The following is a 16,016-nucleotide window of genomic DNA, read 5'->3' on the forward strand; positions in this document are numbered from 1 at the left end:
TCAAAGCTTTACTAGGCCAGTATATGCATTTCATTTTTACACTTCTACATAGCAGTCTGGAAAGAATTAGCTTAATACTAGAGATGGGCGGGTCCGGTTCTCCGAGAACCGAACCCACCCGAACTTTGGGTATCCGAGTACCGAGCTGAGCAGCTCGGTACTCTCCCGCCAATTCCGAATCCAAATCGAGGCCGAACGTCATTGTGACGTCGTCGGATCTCGGGACTCGGTTCTCGCGATACTTCAACTTTATAAATACACGCCTCCACAGCAATCCATCGCCATTTGACAGAGGGAGAGAGCAGGGTGTAGTCATAGGCTAATTAGAGCAGGGACAGAGAAAGAATACAATATTGTTCTTGCAATTGCTCTAACCAAAATCGCTAGTGCAGAGAGGAGGATAGAGGTTTATTATTTTTTCTTCATATTTGGCACTCCCCAGCGCTTTTGGGTTGTCCCCCATAATTGTGCATTAATATTTCTGGCTGTCAAAAGTCATATCTGTCAGCAGTATCTACTCAATAAATGTTAGCACTCCTCAGTGTTTTTGGGGTGTCCTCTCTAATTGTGCATTAATATTTCTGGCTGTCAAAAGTCATATCTGTCAGCAGTATCTACTCAATAAATTTAAGCACTCCTCAGTGTTTTTGGGGTGTCCTCTCTAATTGTGCATTAATATTTCTGGCTGTCAAAAGTCATATCTGTCAGCAGTATCTACTCAATAAATTTAAGCACTCCTCAGTGTTTTTGGGGTGTCCTCTCTAATTGTGCATTAATATTTCTGGCTGTCAAAAGTCATATCTGTCAGCAGTATCTACTCAATAAATTTTAGCACTCCTCAGTGTTTTTGGGGTGTCCTCCCTAATTGTGCATTAATATTTCTGGCTGTCAAAAGTCATATCTGTCAGCAGTATCTACTCAATAAATTTTAGCACTCCTCAGTGTTTTTGGGGTGTCCTCCCTAATTGTGCATTAATATTTCTGGCTGTCAAAAGTCATATCTGTCAGCAGTATCTACTCAATAAATTTAAGCACTCCTCAGTGTTTTTGGGGTGTCCTCTCTAATTGTGCATTAATATTTCTGGCTGTCAAAAGTCATATCTGTCAGCAGTATCTACTCAATAAATTTAAGCACTCCTCAGTGTTTTTGGGGTGTCCTCTCTAATTGTGCATTAATATTTCTGGCTGTCAAAAGTCATATCTGTCAGCAGTATCTACTCAATAAATTTTAGCACTCCTCAGTGTTTTTGGGGTGTCCTCCCTAATTGTGCATTAATATTTCTGGCTGTCAAAAGTCATATCTGTCAGCAGTATCTACTCAATAAATTTTAGCACTCCTCAGTGTTTTTGGGGTGTCCTCCCTAATTGTGCATTAATATTTCTGGCTGTCAAAAGTCATATCTGTCAGCAGTATCTACTCAATAAATTTAAGCACTCCTCAGTGTTTTTGGGGTGTCCTCTCTAATTGTGCATTAATATTTCTGGCTGTCAAAAGTCATATCTGTCAGCAGTATCTACTCAATAAATTTAAGCACTCCTCAGTGTTTTTGGGGTGTCCTCTCTAATTGTGCATTAATATTTCTGGCTGTCAAAAGTCATATCTGTCAGCAGTATCTACTCAATAAATTTTAGCACTCCTCAGTGTTTTTGGGGTGTCCTCCCTAATTGTGCATTAATATTTCTGGCTGTCAAAAGTCATATCTGTCAGCAGTATCTACTCAATAAATGTTAGCACTCCTCAGTGTTTTTGGGGTGTCCTCTCTAATTGTGCATTAATATTTCTGGCTGTCAAAAGTCATATCTGTCAGCAGTATCTACGCAATGGATTCAAAGCAGTCCACATATGATCTAAATGAGCAACCAGGTTCTGTCACCAGTCCTGATGTTAGTGTTCCCAGTACGTCATCTGGCCAAGGCGATGTCAAACAACAGAGTGTTTTCAAATTAGTGCAAAAAACAAAAACCAAAAAAAAATTTACTGTATTGAAGCGAAAAAGAAGTGTAACTGAGCAAAAGTTAAGTGACGATAAAAAAAAAATTGCAAGCATGCCATTCTACACACGCAGTGGCAAAGAGAGAATGAGGCCTTCACCTTTGGCTATTAGTGGCAGATCCCAAAAAGTTACCCAGCCTACAATTGGTGCACAACTACTGTTACGCGTCAAAGCCGAGCTGCAAGATAACAGTGAGGCATTACAGGAGAATATTTGCTCTGATTCACAAATGACAACAATCCCTGTGGAGAGTCCATCCAACAGTGGGATGTCTAATCGTGAGCATTCTGCTGATGTGTGCCTTAATAGCCCGAGTGTAGCCGGTGATACCCAAATTGAGGATGCCACTTTGGAATTAGAAGAGGATGAGGGGGAGATTTGTGTAGGCGACGAGGGCGCTAATGATGATGTTGATGATTATGATGCAGACAGATACCAAATTGCCTTTCTCAATTTCTATTTATATTCTAGATTATATAACGGCTGAATAGTTTTCTATTTTACTCCTAGTGGAGAGAGGATCTGATGCAGACAGATACCAAACTGCCTTTGTCCATTTCAATTTATATTGTACAGTATATAACGGCTGAATTTATTAGTATTTTATACAAGTGGAGGGGGGCCTAGAGAGACAGAAACCAAACTGGCTTTCTCCATGTCAATTAATATTGTACAGTCTATAACGGCTGGATTTTTTTGTATTTTATACAAGTGGAGGGGGGCCTAGAGAGACAGAAACCAAACTGTCTTTCTCCATGTCAATTAATATTGTACAGTCTATAATGGCTGAATTTTTTAGTATTTTATACAAGTGGAGGGGGGCCTAGAGAGACAGAAACCAAACTGGCTTTCTCCATGTCAATTAATATTGTACAGTCTATAATGGCTGAATTTTTTGGTATTTTATACAAGTGGAGGGGGGCCTTGAGAGACAGAAACCAAACTGGCTTTTTCCATTTCTTTACATATTTAACTATAAGTGTAGGGTGTAATATACATTCAAAGACGATGGCTGCATTGCCAATATGCATAGATGGAGAGGAAGACAATCTGTTTTGTGTGTAGAATAGGCCTACCAACGAAGAATTAAACTGTTTTTTTGGATGATTTATTACCTCAACAATTAGATTACTTGTCTCTAAAACAGTTGGAGCACTAAATTGGGTTAATTTAGGCCCAAAAACATGGATTTTCCAAAAAAATAGCAAAACAAAACCAAACAAAACCAAAACCAAAACCAAAACACGCAATGGCAGTTTTGCAAAACCAAAACCAAAACCAAAACACAACGGTAATCCAGATCCAAAACCGAATCCAAAACCAAAACACGGGGGTCAGTGACCATCTCTACTTAATACTACCCAAAGAGCAGGTCTTGATTTGTGCAAAGGAGACATAGGGGTGGGTCTAAACAACCGCTATTCAAGGGTGACGGACTGCTTCTGAAAGAACTGCATAGGTTTTTAATTTCTTCTTCTTAATTTTATATCCACACTTCTGCTGGGTTTAGGAAATCTTATACCTGATTCATAAAGGCATGCGAAACTAACGTTTGTTTGTTTTTTTGCACATAAATTCAGCATACGCACTTCCATATTCAACTACAAGCGGATCTGAAGAACATTTCTTGTTGAATATGGGTGAAGGCACACTGTGCCTAAACGGCACATGCTATATTGAGGCCGACACAGCACACTACAGCATACGAACAATACGTATGTGGACTATAAAGTCCCATCAGAACGCACAGATTAAAAAAACTATTATGAAATAAATTGACACCTGTTAATAATATAGGGCCTGATTCATCAAGGAACTTAGGCAAAGAATTTTTTAATAAGGTCTCTTGGACAAAACCATGTTAAAATGAAAGGTTTGAAAATTAGTTTTATATTTTGAACATAAGTTAAATATTGACTGTTTTTTCACGTAGCACACAGTTTTCACCTTTAAATTTCAGTGTACAAATAAGCTATCAAGTATTTGTGTGCTACATGAAAAAACAGACAGTATTTAACTTATGTGCAAAATAGAATACTAATGCTCACCCCTTGCATTATAACATGGTTTTGTCCAGGAGGCTTAAGTAAGAAATGTCTTGCCTAAGTTCCGTAATGAATCAGGCCCATAGTCATGTAATGTAAAAACATTAGATAAAATGCAAATAAAAATACTTAACCCACATTAGATACATTTATTAGGATGTTATTAATGTCTACTGTACATAAAATAAATTGTTTAATTGCAAACACATGTTCTAGCGTCATACGCATCCATCATCACTATCACTCAGCACTTACACCAGACCTGTAGCTGGTGTAAGTATTTGGCTTGAAATCACGTCAGTCTCGGTAGATTCCCAGAGGTTGAATTGAGCGTCGCTGCGTGCTTTCGACCTTGGCACGCCCTTACTGTACATTGGCTACATGGATACGCCCCTTTCCTCCAGCGTTCAACCCTTGAATTCGTTGTAAGTATCTCTTCTGCCTGCCTCCATTCCTCTCCTCTCATCATGACTGTCCCTGTCACATACAGCTCTGTCCTCAGCAACATGATCACATGGACAGATCCTCATCTTTTCAGGTCACATACTCCCATATGATCAACAGACTCATCTCCCGAAATAGTGGTGCTGATCAGTGAAGCAGGGCTGTGAATGAAGTGAGTAACTGGATTTAGTGTTTGGGAGAATAAATGATTTTGGAGAAATTTATTAGGTGATTGCTGATCTTTAGGGGCTATTAACATGCTTTCTGTTTCAGTTTTTGAATAAAGCATTTTTTTTCAATGTTTAATGTTTTTTATTTTTTTTTGTAATATCTTTTATCTACTTTTTAAAAATGTTATTGTTAGTGGCAATGAAATCCCAAATCTTGGCTTTCAGTTCTACGGCACAGATTTGCAGATATCTAAAAAGACTGTCGAAGTGATAAGTTACCCTTTACTGCTGCAAAACATTGTCGCTGGGCCAGCTGATATTTAAGTTATAAATTGTAGTGATGAGATTTTTGCTACAATAAAATATTAATTCTTATCACCAAATTATGATAAATTGACCCCTTAATTTAATTAGCGATGAACAATATTTTGCGGTGGAATGGGTTGTTTCCTACAAAGTTCTTACAATCTTAAGTGGAGATTCAATTTTGTGTAAGGTGTCTCCAGAACGTCCAAGGAGACACCTTACGCCAATGTTATGGCTGGAAACTCCACTTATATTTCCACACACGAAAAATGGGTGGAGAAACCTAACGTAATTGGGGAGCCGGACATTGCGGGGTGCAATAAGGTGTAGTTCAGTTAGAACTGGAAACACTTCATTCTAAATACAACTTGCAAAATGCACAACATATTGCTGCCCAATGTAGAATGAGGTGAATGTTCTGCCTAACAGTTTTGAAATTTCACTCATCTCCATCTAATTTGAACAGAACTTCAGTTTTGTTTGATAAACAGGAATTATATAGAAGCCATCTGCCCCTAACTTTCAGGGACAATTCCAAGTTTTAAAGAGTTGTCCCTGAAATTTTTTGGCCCTGGAAAATCTGTTTTTCAATAATGTCTGCACAATAAAAATCCATTTTATTCTGCAAGTTAAATGGAATTGTTACCATATATTTTTTATTCTCCAGGCTTTATAAGTTTTCATATATTATATATATTGAATTAGTACCCACTAAATATTACATGATTGGGATTGCAGTGCTCCAAGGCCGCGGGGAGACAATATTGCACCTTAATGTGTTTCATCTCCACATCTATATGTCCATGTAAACTAGTTTTACAATACTGGCAAATATGGAATAATGGAATTAAAATCTGAAAAACATAATAGTATACCTTCTAACTTTCCTGATTTTGCCGGGAAAGTCCCAAATTGCAGAAATCGAAAGAGGCATCGCTTACATAAAGAGGTTCAGAGCTTCTCCCAAAAGTGGGCAATTGGGAGCAGATCAATTGAGATGTGAGGCAGATCAGGGGGGTGGGGTCTATTTTGTCTATTTTGTCCCTACTCTGCATGTCTAAATGTTGGGAGGTATGTCGTAGGCATATTCTGTGGATCGCATTACTTTCCCCTGGAATGACAAATTCTTTATTCATCTCCCCAACAGGAATTAAGTCTCCATGAAGGGGCCTTGTCATTGCCAGTATAGGGTGGGCCTACTTCTAGTTCATCTGATCCTGTCTACACTCACTTCTGATCTCCTCCTCTGATATTTCATTACACTAATCTTTTCTCTTCGCAGTTACCCATAGTAACCTACCAGACGTTTGCTTTCATTTTCTAAACGGTGCTAGAAAAATGACACACTCTTATTGGCTGCGGCGGCAGAATGTCCACCAATATGTGGTAGCCATCTATATCACCTGCATAGATATATTTTTTGATCAGTAATTTGCAGACTGGTTTTAATAGAATGTATTTCTTTCATAAGATTATCCCACTAATATAACACCTTTTATTGTCTTGTGGTTCACCAAACTATTCAGTGCAGCCGGCAGAAATATAGGTATTGGCCAAAATGCAGCTATACTAGAGTTAGTGCTATGTGTATGAATCAAGCTGCAGCAAAGTCTTTTCTCCCTGCACAGTTTCATAGACTTTGTTTCTAGTGGTTCACACAATATAAAGATGTTTCAGAGAGGGCTTGTTACAATCTGCAGACAGAGAGCAACTGTGTTTTTGCCCAAACAATAAAAGTCATGTATAAACACTGATAATACAGAGGCCCAGTAAAAATGCCATTTATTCTCCTTGTGTGATGTCATGTGGCTGAGTTTTACAGTTACTTGTATGGGTATGAGCTTGGATTAGTGCCTCAAGACGGCAACTTTTGTGGGCCAATGTCACTGCCAGTTGTACTTGTTTCAACAAAAGCAACAGCACAATGCTTCCCTGTCTGCAGTATAAATTAAAATGATAAATGGAGCTTAAGAAAAGAGAGGGTATTGAAATCTGAGACCATGCGATAACCTCCTGCATTGTGATTGATTACCTTTTGACAAATTTGTTTTCAAATCGACTTGGAATTCACAAAAATTGTGAAGCTCCAAATCACTGAAGTTCTGAGAACCTAAAAACGTGGCTTTCTCATTTCTAACGATTGGTGCAGCTTTTATATAAGGCGCCATGGATTTTACAGTTAGTGATCCCTTTATTGAGGTCTGCTGTCATTGAAGATGCCATCCCCTAAAGTCTTATTCCAAAAAATATACAAACACCTGTAAATATTTGTAGATTGTTACAGCAACCGTTAACAGGTTGTGGTAGGAGAAATTTACACTGTTTCTAGCTTTATAGCTCTGTTTATAAATACATTGTCCTGATCTTATTTTCCATTACTTCTTATGCTCTAGAACAATGCCCTGTGTGCCGTGGCGCAACGCCTCCAACAAGAGGCATTGCATGCGAGAGACGTGAGGACTGAGGTGGGAGCAATAATTACGCATTGAGAAAACATTTGGCCAGTGATCACATCTGCTATCTGTCGCATTGCTGCAGAGACTTTTTAATTGATAATTATTTTTTTTATGGAAAGTGTTCTTTTGTGTTAAAAACATTATAGATTTTTTTGTATATTTTTGCTTTTGTTGTGCCAACGAATTCTGGGAAGGGCTTAGGTGTGCTGAGGGTGATAAAAGGTGGCGGAGAATTGCTCTAGAATATAGTATAAGTTTTTAAAAATAAATACACTACATGATATGAGTATGTTATAGCTGACCTATGTAATGTATGTCCAAACTCAGTCCAAAATAATCAGAAAACATCAGTTGTCCTTTGTTGAGCTTTGAATACTGTGACAGAAGAATCTGCAGTTCATACGCACAGCAGATCTGTCACCACTAATGTTATATAATAGCTGCTGTTTTAAAATCACCATAACACTTTTTAAATCCAGTAATTTCTTAAACAGTTGCTGTGTTCAGCAATACACAGAGGCGGTCTTACCAATGACAGTGCCTGGAACACATGCTTTGAAGTTTTGGGTGAAAGTCCAATACAACTGCTGCTATGTGGTCCTCTATTCTTCGCCTGGTAATGATTATATCACATTCAGTCCTAGGTGGCCCTTACACTGCTGGGCCCCTTAACAGTCAAATAAATAACATAGCATCCAGTTGAGTGGCTCAGAAACAAGTGGGCAGCAGGCAGGGCCATCTTTTCCATTGGGCACGATGGGCAGATGCCCGGGGGCCCCACGGGCAAAGGGGCCCCATAGGCAGGGCTCTTAATTAGAATAAATAATACTGCAAAAGAAAAAACCTGCAAACAAAATCTTCAAGGGTCATTGAGCAAGTACATCTATCTATCTCTATCTCTATATATCTATATCTATATCTATATCTGTATCTCTATACATCTATATATATATATATATATATATATATATATATATGTAGGGGCCCCGGTGCACTGCTTTGCCCGGGGGCCCATAATGTTGTTAAGATGGCCCTGGCAGCAGGGACCTCTTACCTGCTTATGAGTGTCTACATTACATAGCTGATGGTTGGGCTCTGGGACAGTGAGTTTTTAGCCTATAGCATTGTTTCACAATAAGAGTATTTTACCACTAAGCTGAAATATTAGCAATATTTCCAAATCACAATTATTTGTTTGCAATATATTTAAGCAAAGCCTAGAAATGAGTGATGTATATTGGGTGATTACTAAGCTAAATTAACCTGAAAAAGGAAAAAATAAAAGTGGTATTACATGTGTCCTAATTTTGACTACAATGCAAGTTCGGTCTTCCATTGGTGGTAGCAGAATAGAGCACATTACCATAGCACAGTGCAAAGCTCAGGCGAGACAGTTTACAGAACTGTGCACAGAGTATAATTTAAGGGGGAATGCAGCTTTCCTCAGGATGTAGTAGAAATATGAAGTTGTCATGAGAATAATTTTAGTAGAGGGTTTGGTACAGTGTGCATGAGAGTATGGGAGCACCTGACCCAGAGCTGATCTTATTTTTATGGAGAGAATTTGCAGATTGTGCTATAATCGGTGCATGTTATACAATGTTTCTTTGTTGGCCCTGAGTTTTCTCCTGATTGTTTCTCTAGCTTTTGTTTGCCTAAAACAAAATATTTGCACATCACTTATTTATTCCATTTCACGAATATTAGTGTGAATAAAAAAATAGTCCAAAAACATTTAATTAGAGATTCAAAAACAGCTTTCAAAAATAAATTTACTTTCCCTATTTTGGTGTCTGATTTAGAGTGAAATTCCAGTACATTCCTGCATCATTATATATATGGGGATTTACATTTACATAATAGCACAATTTCATTAAATAATATGTGGCCTTATAAAAAGGACTATAACCTAATAAAGATGTCATGAACAAATTTGACATTATATGGGTTTTTTCTCTAAAATTATTCATACCTCTATGGATAGAGAAGGGTTATTTTGCAAATGGATGCATAATACAGAAGTAAAATACTGATTTTTATTTGTAGTCACATGGCCTCATGCTACAATGGACTAAGAGGCTTCTACATGCATAGCAGGTGTTGTTAATCTCATGTGTACATAGAACAGGCATCTTGTGTGGTGTCACTTCAATCCACAAGACATCTCTGTCAATAAAATAGTTACAATTTTCTACTGGGAAGTGGATGCGCTGTTAATGTGACGCTTATCCAACTACCTATATGCATCTCCCAATCAATGTAAATGTATTTCATGTCATTCAACGTCGTCTTGATTCAGCTGTGAGAGACAAGGGTCAATATATTTCATTAGTTTGTTTCACCTGAAGGATACGTGTCTGGGATCCATCGACAGCCTGGGAAAAAATCTCTGGATAAAACGGAAAATTGTGCGTGACATAGTTTTTTACAATGATACCATTAGTATCTCTTCAATTTTTTTGCTAGATTATTATTTAAGGGCCGCCAGTTAAATTATGTAAGAGTTTTCTTTTTTTTTTTTAATCCTCATATTGATAATAACATAATTTGCAAATGTTAGTTTTTCAGTGTGTTTCCGTTGCCTTCTGCTGGAAATAAAGTTACAAGGATAAGTGTAGTTGAATGAGTTCATTATAAAAAATTAAATTGCGCTTACAATGGATGTGATGGTCGCTTGATCAAGCGGCATTGCCAATGCCTGAAGATCAATGAGTTAATATAAAAACAATATTAGATGCACCATTTGCTAGAGCAGACGGACCCCATTAGCTGTGACAGTCCAATGCCGCACTCCCCTATATTACTGTTCGATCTGTATCTAACAGGCCGATCAGTTGTCAAAGCCCCTCCCCATGAACTTTCCATCCATGCAAAAGACCCCAGTCTGGCAAGCAGTACATCCACTTTAAGTATCAGTTAATTTTTGTACTAGCTCATTGAACTTCACCCAAAACTTCAAATGTGGGGTTCTCCATTAAATTGTTAAAGTTAAAAAAAAGTGTCTCATATATTATTGTTTAACACTACATTGGACACATGAATCTAATTCATAACATATCAAATCACAAGGGTGTAACAGATAACATTATTTTATGGGTCTAAGTATTTGCTCTTTCTCATCTGTCCTTTACGGAATGAAAAGTATTTCATTACTACAGTCAATTTAGAAAGACAATGGAAATAATTTACGAGCCAGAAAAATTGCAGCCCATTTCATTTTGGACAAATGTGCCTATTTCTCCAGCTAAAGCATACATAGGTGCACAACATTCAGGGCCGGATGCTAAGTTAGGAGCAAAGCAATTAAAAAATGGAGTAAATTTGCACCTTGGCAAAACCATGTTGTGTTGAAGAGGGAAGTAAATTTAAAATATGGGGACAGATCTATAGCTGGGATAAAGCATGCCCCAGATCAACTGTAATTTGCACTGTAATAATAAAGTTATCAAGTATTTGCGTGCTACATGAAAAAGCAGCCAATATTTTCCTTACATTCAAAATAATAAATGAATTTGCACCCCTTGCATTGTAACATGGTTTGTCAAGGAGCAAAATGAAATCTTTTTTTTGCTTTGCTTCTAATTCAGCATCAGTGTTTGGGAACTGCCCTAATAAAATATACTTTATACCTATTTTTACATGATCATGGGTTCAGCTGGAATTATACATAGTGTAAAGAGTAAAAACATCACTTCCTAGCCCTGCCTACTATAACTTTAGGACCATGCCATCATTATTTTCAACTCTCCAATGTTGTCTTCTAAAATACTCCTTTACAGAACTTAATTTATTATGAGCATGAAGGGACAACAATATGGTCTTTGTTACGTTTGTTATTATTAAACATGTGAATGTTTTTGTTACATTAATTGCATTGCACCTATAAATGCTTTATGCCATATAAAGTACATCTAGAAGTAGTAAAGGGTGTCACACTGAAAGGAGAAGCCGTGGTCTGATCGTCTACATGTGGTGCGGGAGCACTATATTTCTTTCTGTCTTGTTTTGTGCTATGCTCTGTTTCAATAATTTTAGGGAGTTCTGTCAAGATTGTGTTGTTGATGGGAAGAGCTAGTATTTGCTCAAGATGATAAATATAGCCAGTTTGGGGAGTTCCCTGTAGAATCCAGGGCAAGATTTGTTTTGCGAGACCAAGTATTATAACGAGTTTCAAGGAGTGAAGACTGTACAGGGTGGGCTGCATGCTAAATAGATAGATGCTTAACGTACTGGTCCCCCAACTTCCATGGCAAGTTTAAGCAAACTTTTATAGTGAATGCATGTTAGGAAAGCTAATGCAAGAATTAGAAATGTTACATTGTGAGAGTAAAATACAGAGAGAATATACACTCCTTTACTGCTATAAATTATATAAGCATACATAAGTGTCAGGATGAGCTTTTAGGAGCTAAAAATAGCTTGTTGTATTTTAGTGTGTAGCTCCTTCAGAGGGCTCCACCTGCCTCTTCCACTCTTTACCCTCCATTACTATTGTCTCAGTTTGCTTCCCCACCCCATCCTGAACAACTCCCTCTTCTCGCTCCACCAAACTTTTCTCCACCAATATTGTCCCTGTTTGTTTCCCCGCCCCTCTTGAATCTTAGATCTCAAGAGCATAGCCCTCTTTACCTCTTCTTTGAAGGGTTTCTTTTGTTCTAGTTGTGTCTTCTAATGTAGTTGCTTTTTCTATTGTTTCATCTTGAATTTTACTGATGCTATTTTTTCTCTTGACCCTTACTTACCTGTATTTTGTTCTGTTTATATTATGCTGATTTTACAACACTGTGGATACTGTGGCACTTTATAAATACATTATGATTTTGATGATGATGGTGATGATACTTATGTGTGCATTTCAGTCACGATCCTCATATTTTCAAAATGTTGTACTATGTGTCTCCTAAGATGAGTGATGTGCAATTTGATACACTTTAAAGTCTGCTTGTGCTTGAGATAGCTAGAATCTGATTGGTTGCTGTAGGCAACATCTCCACTTTTCAAACCCGCCATAAACTCTTGATATTTACCCCCAGGAGAGCAGTTAGGTTTGCAGGGAGTAGGAAAAATCTGTGAAGCGCACTGTGTAAAAGTGGAAACATCACATCTAACTACAACCTCCTACTACTTAAGTATCACTGCTTTAGCAAACTTTTCAGGTTTTTTGTAAAATATTGCTCTTTTAACCTTCTGTGTGGCTTAAATGAACTATGAAATTGAGGGAACAAAGGTACTATGCGTTTTTGTTTTTTTTAAGATTGGGCAAAGTACTCCTAGAAATCCGTTTATCTACTGAAGTGCACAGTGCATCCCTGTAAAAGTATAGGCAGATCTGGGGAAATTGTTTTCGCTGAGTGAAAATGTCTGTGTGTACCTAAAGCAAAGAAAACCCTACAAATTACCATCTCCGCTCTATAACTCCTTTAAGTAATCTCACTTTCCAAAAGTTCTACACTTCTCTAAACTACTCTGTATCTAGTAAGTAAAGCCCTAGCTCTGGCGAACTCATTTTATCAACTGCTAGAAATTTTTGTCCATCCGCAAATACCGCCTCTGTGCTCCACCAACCCCAGGTCCACCTGAGCAAGTCTACGCACATGCCATGAAAGATGGTATTGCACTTGGCCATAGTGCATTCTGTAAAAGGCGCATGTTGTGTCATAGAGCTCTCAGTCCATTGGGTTGGTATGTTGGTCATTTCATAGAGTGTAAGATTACTGTGCCTCACCTTCCAATATGATCTATTGATTTAACCTGGGCAAAATAAAAGCCAGTAAACCCTTAATTACTAATTTTACTCACTCCATTGTCAGGACCTTCTCTGCCCTCCTCCATCTTCCTCTGGTGTGCACACTCAGGGGCGCCGAGAGGGGGGGGGGTGGATACAAATTACCGGGGGGAGGGGGGCTAGTGACTTATTTATTTTTTTATATGACTTATTCATTTCTTTTTATATTTGTTATCATAGGATGGTGCTCCCGTGAATGAGAGAGGGGGTGTTAAGAGGGAGGGAGGAAGCAAGCTAACAGCTGTCAGCAGCTCCCAGCAGGGCTGCCATCAGGTGGGTACTACAGTAAGGGGCCTGCTTCCCAACTAGACAGTGTTCTGTCTAGTTGGGAAGCCCAGCTGGGGAAAGCTGCTCCGCCCACAGAGAGAGCTTCATCCAATCAAACGCTGCTACCTCACCAAACCTACAAGTCAATCAGGTCTCTCATCTGCATCCACCAATCAGCTATCTCTATTTCCTCCTTCCAATTCGTCCGGCTAGCTGATTGATGCATGCAGTTACCAATCATCTCTTTTCTTAACACAAGATATAAACAAGCCCACTTTCTATCCAGTATTCTGTCCTACTATGTAAATTGTTATTATGGATAATCTATCTCAATCTCCTCCATCTCTCTATGTACCATGTGCATTTGCTAGAATGCAATTATGCAGTTCTGCAATAGTGTGAATAAGATTTGATGAAAAATTCATTACTGGGGCACGTGGAGAAGTTGTTGGACTGGCATTTGAAGTCTGATGGGCATGTAAATAGCATGTGTGAACCTCTGAAGGGTAAGTAAGGGCCATGTGGGTAGATCTGTTGGCATGTAAGGGACATGTGTGGAGGTCTGAATGGCAAATGTGGAAGTCTGATGGACATGTAAGGGGTATATGGGAAGATCTAAGGGGCAAGCGGATAGATCTAATGGGCATGCAATAGGCATGTGTAGAGACCCGAGGGACATGTAGGAGTTATGTGGGAAGATCTGATGGGCATGTGGGGAGGTCTACGGTAAATGTGGGGGAGTGTTGGAGTACATGAGGGATCTGAGAGCTTGTTGGAGGCCGAGCACATTTTGTGGCAAGTGTAGGCGTGGGGGCATGTGGGGCTCTTTTGGACCATTTGGGGGGTCTGAGTGGCATGTGTTGTAATTTTTTGGCAAATAAGGGGCACGTTGGGGTAATTTGGATTCAGTGATGTGGGTGTGCTGAGGTCATTTTTGGGATGTTTTTACTATTCTTATAATTAAGGGAAATGTGCAGCCCTTTAGAAGGTTGGTTGTATGTTGGTTGCGGGCAGCACGGTGGCTAAGTGGTTAGCACTTCTGCCTCACAGCACTGGGGTCATGAGTTCAATTCCCAACCATGGCCTTATCTGTGAGGAGTTTGTATGTTCTAACCATGTTTGCGTGGGTTTTCTCCGGGTGCTCCGGTTTCCTCCCACACTCCAAAAACATACTAGTAGGTTAATTGGCTGCTATCAAAATTGACCCAAGTCTGTTTCTGTCTGTCTGTGTGTGTGTGTGTATGTTAGGGAATTTCGACTGTAAGCTCCAATGGGGCAGGGACTGATGTGAATGAGTTCTCTGTACAGCGCTGTGGAATCAGTGGCGCTATATAAATAAATGGTGATGATGATGATGATTGTATGTATTATATACTGTGTGATCTGTGTTATGTACTGTGCTCACTTACGGATCATTTTCCATATTTCATGTAACTATACATTTTCCAAACAGGTCCCGACATTCCAGGATCCATACAAGAATCCAGGACCAAATTTTGAAAGCTGCAATAACAGTTAGGTGAGAGCAACACCATTTTAATACATAATGGGGAGAAGTCAATTGCTCTCCACACACATTGCTGGCAATTACGGTATAAATTTCTGTTAAAATCTCTGCCGCAAAGTGTTTTGGAGACACTTGGCTGCTAATGTCATGTGTAAGGAGGCGCAGCCACAGCCCATGTCAGTCACACCCACAATGCTATATGGCCACGCCCCCTTCAATGACGACAACACTGCGTGAAGACACACATGCCGCCTTCTGCTATGAGTGGAGAGGCCCAGAAATTTGCTGTACCTTGGCCCAAAATTCCTCTTGGCAGCCCTGTGCACACTTCACTCCTTCTGTTAGGTGTTTACATCAGAAAGGGGTATGTGGGACATAAACATGTTATCAAGCAGTTAGCCTGTAACTATAACAGTACTCCATCAGTATGTCCAGCGGAGCTTCCTGTCACTTTGTAGCTAGTATAAGATTGAAGCTATAGCTATGTCCTATGCCAGTGATTTTTGAATGGGTGCCGTCAGATGTAAGTTAAACAAACAGAGCTCGGTGGATGTGCGATCTGCTCCTTATCTTCTGCTTTTACTTCTTTCTCAGACATTTTTTTTTCTTATTTTTTTTTTATATGTTTAAACAAATTCAGTCAAAGGAAATATTTGAACACCGGGTTAAAGGAACAAGCGCAGTAAAGCAAAACAATATGGTGGGAGGCAATTTCACTGTGACCAACAAAATTAATATTGTATACGTGTTTGCAGGAGCATGATACACATTTATAAGTGTGTGCAGATAGCTGACATTTCTTGTATATTTTTTTTTTTCCGCAAGTCATCAAACCTTCTAAAAGACTTTCAGTTTGCAGCAATAGAAGGATCCTTTTATCTCCTGGCTGTAGTCCGTGAGAATGCACAGCCCAGTGCTGCAGCTTCCTGCAGCTTCAGATCAGGTTAAGGCTTTGAAATGTTTGCTATCGCTTACCTCTTCGCTTTTTCATGTGCGAGGAACATGCTGCTGCCCCTAGCTCTCCTTTTCCCATCCACCCTTT

Source organism: Mixophyes fleayi, chromosome 4 (genome assembly GCF_038048845.1).
Source record: "Mixophyes fleayi isolate aMixFle1 chromosome 4, aMixFle1.hap1, whole genome shotgun sequence".
NCBI lineage: Eukaryota > Metazoa > Chordata > Amphibia > Anura > Limnodynastidae > Mixophyes > Mixophyes fleayi.